Source organism: Cryptomeria japonica, chromosome 1, assembly GCF_030272615.1.
Source record: "Cryptomeria japonica chromosome 1, Sugi_1.0, whole genome shotgun sequence".
NCBI classification, from domain to species: domain Eukaryota; kingdom Viridiplantae; phylum Streptophyta; class Pinopsida; order Cupressales; family Cupressaceae; genus Cryptomeria; species Cryptomeria japonica.
In genome coordinates this window covers 113,357,453-113,364,321 of record NC_081405.1, presented here as the reverse complement: position 1 = coordinate 113,364,321, position 6,869 = coordinate 113,357,453, and the positions used below count along the sequence as shown (strand labels likewise).

The window sequence follows — 6,869 nt, the reverse complement described above, 5'->3', positions numbered from 1 at the left end:
ACAAGATTAACATTTGTCGCAATGTCTCATGTAAAGTCTTTAAAAAGTCTCAAAATAATGCCAACATTCTCATTTGATCGTTCTGAAAAAAATGAAAAAAGGTAGACAACTTGCAAAGCGAAAGGCCGAAGAAAATAGATTAAAATATTTAGAAGATAATTGATGTAATATATATTTCTTCAAATAAATTGAAATAAATTATTATTAATTAATGTGTCATTTTCCACCATGATAATAATTGCTAACATTCTTGTATCGCTTCTTTATTTGTATTAAAAAATATATATTTACACATTGTGACTATGAGTAGCATAGTAATATAAATATATAATAATAATAATAATTAGTCTTAATAGATTTTTTTCTATGGTCAAAAGTTTAATAGAAATATAAAAAATATTAAAAATACAAATATCTCAATAATAATTTGATATTGATTTAATATATACAATATAATTAATATCTTAATAATAATTTAATATTAAAGTGTCATTTTTTTAGTTATGCTAAAGAGAAATGCTACATATATGTTGTTCTATTCTATTTCCTATTTAACTACATACATTTACTTGAAATGAAAACAAAAATCTATAAACTTATCTAATTAACTCACCTTAACATATATTGCCTTTAAGTTTAAAATATTTATCTTCTACTATTCAATACTAATTTAAAAGCTAAAAATGATTTCAAAATATGTAGCATTTTCTAAATATACATCATATAACCTTGTATCATTTTTTTTGTTATGATAAGAAAAATACTAGATATATGTTGCTCTAGTTTAGAAAATTTCTATAAATCTATCTAATTAACTCACCTTAACATACATTGCCTTTAAGTTCAAAATATATATCTACTACTATTCAATGTTGATTTAAAAACCTAAAAATAATTTCCTTGTAGGTGAGCAAGATGTCACATAATGCATGTGCATGGGTATTCAATTGGTTGAAAAAGTACCACTACAGTCTTCCATTCAACGCCATCCTTTGTATAGAGGAATTAAATGTTTGCTACTGGTTGAAAGGAAAAAGGATCAATAGAATTGACAAAAATGGACCAAAGAATAGTCAAAGAAAATTCGATATGCATTATACTTTAACTTCCTCTATGGTTCCAAAGTGAAAATGAACTTAGATATAAAATTTAATAATCTACAAATTGAGATTATAGATTTATGTGATTGGTCAATTTCTCAATACCACAAGATTTGAGACCTTTACCTTGTTGGATGTATCTGAAACGTCACCATTAGGCTAATAGTGATAATAAAAAAATACAACATGTCTGAACAACTCAGTATGAAGTTCATGAGATTTCATAGGGGATAATCACGAATTACTTTTCACACAAGACCACTTGAAAAATGGTTGCTTGTCGCTCTTAATTTTAATTATTCGATCAGATTCACAGTGCATCAAATCATGCCATCATTCAGGTTGTTAGATGTTCACTATGGGATACCTACATTATATGTTGTGAAGTCCGACGTAACAATCAAAGTTCGAGCTCTTCTTCATGATATTGAAAATGAAGAGGTATTACCAGTGCATAAATGGTTAACAAAGTAAAAATTTGCTACAAATTTTGAAAACCTATTTACACATTGTATATAGACTAAATTCAATGCTTTTAATATACTATAGATGTTATTTAACAGTTATTATTACTCCGTGAATGATTAGCCAAGTGGTTTTTAACCCCTTTTTAAAAATATCATTTTGATAAATGATTCCAAATTTTTAATTTGCATAATATTTTACAAATGTTGTTATTATACTTCTAAAAAGTATGATATTGCTTTTATCTCATTTTAGTTATCAATAATTCAAATTTAACCATAATTAAATTAAAAACATCATATATCATTGAATTTAATTGTTCCACATACTTTATCATCGAATATATAAATATTCCATATTTTCAAACTTAATATCTCTTGGCGTACTTTATTTAGATTTTTTGAAATATGCGTATGTTAATTCTTATATAATTCTTAAATTTTAATTAGCTTATTTTTATCTTAATTCTATACTAAAAAGAAAATTATGATATTCCTTGTATTGTATCAAACCATGAAATCAACAAATTTAAAGTGTTGATATTTCAACTCAAGTTTAAATGATGGTAATTTAATTAAATGATAGTCATCAAGGTCACATCAAGGTCACATCCCCCTGATGTTGCTTGAGGTTGCTTTGTTGTGGGCATTTTGTTGGTTTCAACTCTTGGGTGCTTTTGTCCTATGTCGGTGTTGCAGTGCTCTTGTCTTGCAGTGGTGTTGCTTGTTGTTTTAGTGGTTTTTGGTTTTCAGTTATGACCTTGGGCCTCTTCCTTTTTGGCAATCCTTTGATTGTGTGTGTGTGTGTGTGTGTGTATCCGTACATGAATGTATAAATAAATATATGCATTCATAAAAGCATACATACATATGTATTCGTACATGCATATATAAATAAATATATGCATTCATAAAAGCATATATTGAAAAAAAATATACATACCAGAGTTCCCAAACTCGTCGCGAGTCAGGCGAGTTTGCCAAGTTGGCGAGTCGAGCCAAGCTTGATGAGTTTTGACAGCTCGTGACTCGGACTCAGCGAGTTTTGCTCATAGCTCGCCTGACTCGAGCGAGTCAGGCGAGTTATAGTAAAACTCGTCAAGTCCGAGCTCCAGGGCTCACGTCGCGGCATGTCAGACATGGCAGACAGAGAGACTGAGGCTATAGCTATGGCAAAGGAGGATAGAGCACGATCCGGCATAGGCACAACTGATGTTGATCATTGTGGCACCTCACAGGCGGAGACTATGGCTACTCAATCATCCAGGACCTACCTTAGACGCCTTTGTAGGAGGCAAACAGACTACTCTGAGGCTGAGGCTAAGGCTGAGGATGAGCTAGAGCTTTATTTGATGATGTTATAGTGTCTTTAAGCTTTATTCAATAATGGGTGCATGAAACAAGTTTTAAATTGTTAAAAATCTCTAAATTTCAAGGGTTTTTTATTTTGCCCAGTCATTGTCGAGTCGTTGCCAAGTCATAGCCGAGTCACGAGTCGAGTCGGCCTTGCCAAGTCCGAACCGAGTCCAAGTCTGGGAACTTTGATACATACAAATATGCATATATATAAATAAATACATATATGAAAATTCATCACTAATGTATACAAACATACATCACAAAAGTCATTAACATCTAATTATCATTCATCACTTACAATCTATAAGTATTGTAATGTAATTTAATTTCATGAACATAAATAAGAAAATCTATATTAACAATTCATCGGCGAACTTTTATTCTTTCTTGATCAATTTTTCTCAATTAATTTTTTTTTAAATAATCTTTCAAGTTTGAAAAAATATTTTTTTTAAATGCTATAAAAATAATATCATATAATGAATGCATGACACAAAAATTTGAAGTATTGAGAAGATATACCCTTCCTAGAAACAAAATTGCATGCTATGCCACCTTACCTGCTTCTCGATGTCTACTTTAAGTGACTGAATGAATTCCTTTCTTTCATTATCAACCGCATCTTTCTTTACAGTCCAAAATAATATGCTCTAACTTTCATATTCTCCACTGCCTGTAATCTTGATTGTAAATTTTGGACTATTTTCTGCATATAATGAATATTTGTAGAGACAAAATTTAGTCGGACCATTATATGTTGAATAAGGAAGTGCAGATAAACAATTTATAGAAAAGAAATAAAGATGTAAAATATATCAAAAGAAATGATAATACATTGGATCTATGTGGTACACAAAAAATTGGCTACATCTATAGAAAACAGGGGAAATCTCTGTTGTTTACACATACAGTAGCGAGTATGCTACAACAATACAATACAATACAATGATATGAAATGATTACAATAGAATATAACATTTCATCGTTTGATTTTCAGCAGAATGAATAGAGCTCTTACACATGCACTCCAAGGATATCTCCATGATATTACTTTCTTCTAAGTTACTTTCATGAGATAAGCCGCCATTCTCAGAAATGTTTATTGAAGGATTTCCGTCATGTAGCTCTAACATCTGAATCCTGCTTTTTGCTTACCATAATTCCCCTCGCTATCACCTTGTAGTATAGAGAAATCTGTTTCTGAAATGTACTTGCCATCATATGATTTATGATTAATTGCTTGTCTACCCTGTTGCATTATCATTGGCTCCTTAGACATACAAGAGGTTATTCGCCCTGGGAAATTCTGCTGCTCCAATTGCTCGCAACTGAAGTTTGCTATTAATTGAGATAGAAGGAACATTTTATTCACAAAATCTTTTATCATTTTCAGCCCTTTCTAAACTCTATAATTTGTATTTGTGTCCTTTCCTTGGAATCTTGGCTTCAGGCATTGTGCTTAAAGGTCTTGTGTCTTAATGAGATAGGGGCAAGTATAGACCATTTTAAGGAAATATTCCCATTAGCTAATGAAGCACTTAGAGCAACTGTCAGGTCGCTGTAATTCCTGACAGATCTTGTGAGGCCAGTTGACTTTAGAGCAACACTGAGATTCAGATCCGGACAGGTCTCCGTGTGTAGTGCAGTGCCTCTGTTTTGATCTTTCAATTCAACACTAAACGGATCTGTGCTTTCACTTTTGAAACACTTGGGCGGTTCATCACAAAAGGTTTTGTGATCTTTTACAGTAAGCTTTTAATTCATCAGACACATGCTCTCAGCTCAGTCCCCTTAGCATTTGAGCTACCTATATCAATTGCAGTACTTGACTCAATGGATGTCAAACATTCTTTAGTGTGTTTCTTCTTAACCTTCAATATGTTTCCTCTTGGGTTGTCAAAATCCCCATCTTGTCAATGATATAAATTCTCTAGATTATTCCTCACACAACCAGATGAAGAAGAGAGAAGTGGCTGCAAAACTTTGACAGTGTCTCTGCCTTGCCATTCATCTTAAAACTGTTGATTTCGACACTTCCCAGGTATATTACCCGACTAGAAATCTCAGAATTACGACATCCTTCAAGAGATAGATTGTCATTAGGTTAAAAAATAGGATCATGGTTTTTTGGTGAAACAGACATGGCACACGGTACTTGTCCATTTGCCACCATTTTTTAACCTTTGTTGCAATATTATAGTATAGTTTCTTGTCTGCATTGGATAGCAACAACTAGAAATAGTGACCTTATTACAGACTGGTGGGATGAGTATATCAACATCTGAGAAGAAGAATTAGAATTCAAAAATTCGTGATCATCATTTGTACCTTGACTTGTAAGTTGCTCATTCCTCAAGTCGCTAGTATACCAAAGATTCATCTTCTGTGACTTGTCGACCATGAAATCTTAAGTAAACCGATTAGCCTGTTCCATAACTCCGCTAATTTTCCTTGAGCCCGATCTACTATAACTTGACTTATTATTGGATTGAACTTGTCGTATCTTATCAGCCAACAGAAATTCTAAATTGGGAGAAATTATGGCACGACCATACTCGAAGGACCTTGACCAATAATATTCATGTCCCCTGCCAACGTATACAGCTTTGATACTCATGTTAGTAACATATTTTACATGAAAAAACAGAATTCATAAGGGAGCAAAAAAGATCTAATAAATACAATATTACACAGCAACAATGTTGTAGATCCGGGATGCAAATTTGAAAGAACAAAAGATGTAATTATAAAATATAAAATACAAACTAAAAATTAAATGGCAGCGATCAAGTGGTGCAGGCATCAAGGCTTTCACGACAGAGCCCAATGTCCAAAACCCCAGGAGATATGCTCAAGTGTTGAAACCCTGTATCATACAGCATCCGACTCACTCTCTACGGTATGTCCTATATAGTTAAAGCAAAATGGGTTAAAATATAGCAATACAACTTGCTAGCTGTGGTGTGCCCTAGTTGATAAAGCAAATTTGGGTAAAACAGAGCATCTAATTCTCCAATACATTTAGTGTGGTGTATCTGAAAAAAATAGAGCAAATGTGGGTGAAGAGCAGCAATTCGACTTCCCAAGTATAATCTGTATCAAAGAATAAAGCAAAATTGGGTAAAATACCTAATGCAACACGACAACTCTGGAGTATTGAGTATTTTACAGAACAAAGAAAAATTGGTACAATACAGCATCTAAGTCACTGGGCAACAAAACAGGGCAGCAAGGTAAAATACAGCACCCAACTAAGCTAGGTACACAGCCAAGGTAAAATTGACAGTAAGATATCTCTACTCAAGGTCGTAGCATCCCAGGGAATTTTACCCAATAAAATAAAACAAAATTTTAGTGCAAACCCTCAATGCACAAAATGTAAGCATACATTTCGCTGAAATGACAAGTCCTTACCTGCATTAACGTCATCCATGGCGGTTTCTACTGCTCCAAATCATTGATCGGGATCATAAATTTCTCTTGGGAACTCTCAGATAATAAAATTGTCTGAAACTTTCCGATTCCAACGACGCTAGCTTTGAGAAACTGCTGTGAAAAAACTGTAGAATCCAAGGTAATGTTATGCGCGGCGCTTTCGGATCCAATGTGTCACAAAGACACGGGCCCAAGAATTCATTTCTGCCATTACAATCGAAGAGCAACACAGATTTGAAAAACCAGAAAAAAATTCAAAACCAAACTGCCCCAAAATTTTAAATCAATTATAACCCACAAAAAAATTAAATACTAATTTAAAATATCTTTTAAGGATTGAGATGAGCAATTGCAATACCTTGTTCTTGTGGTGTTGGAGATCGTAGGGTTTTGCAGTCACCATCTCTGTCGAAGAGAGATGTCATTTTGAATTGTGAGGCAGACAATTGAACGGGAAAGCTTATTTAAATACCGTAAAGTGCAGAGGAAGCTCGTTTAATACATGTAAACG

General features: G+C 33.0%; 1 long non-coding RNA gene across 2 annotated transcripts; it reads right to left on the bottom strand.

Annotated features, from left to right (window-relative positions):
* Nucleotides 1-3,343: 3,343 nt before the first annotated feature.
* On the bottom strand, nt 3,344-6,804 carry LOC131026836 (uncharacterized). 2 transcript variants are annotated; one of them, XR_009102397.2, is made up of 4 exons: nt 6,717-6,804; nt 6,338-6,562; nt 3,942-5,511; nt 3,344-3,629 (listed from the first exon to the last, which is right to left on the bottom strand). It is a non-coding gene; the product is annotated as an uncharacterized LOC131026836 (long non-coding RNA). The 2 variants fall into 2 exon arrangements; XR_009102398.2 differs by lacking the exon at nt 3,344-3,629 and having other exon boundaries at nt 3,707-5,511.
* Between the last annotated feature and the right edge of the window lie 65 nt (nt 6,805-6,869).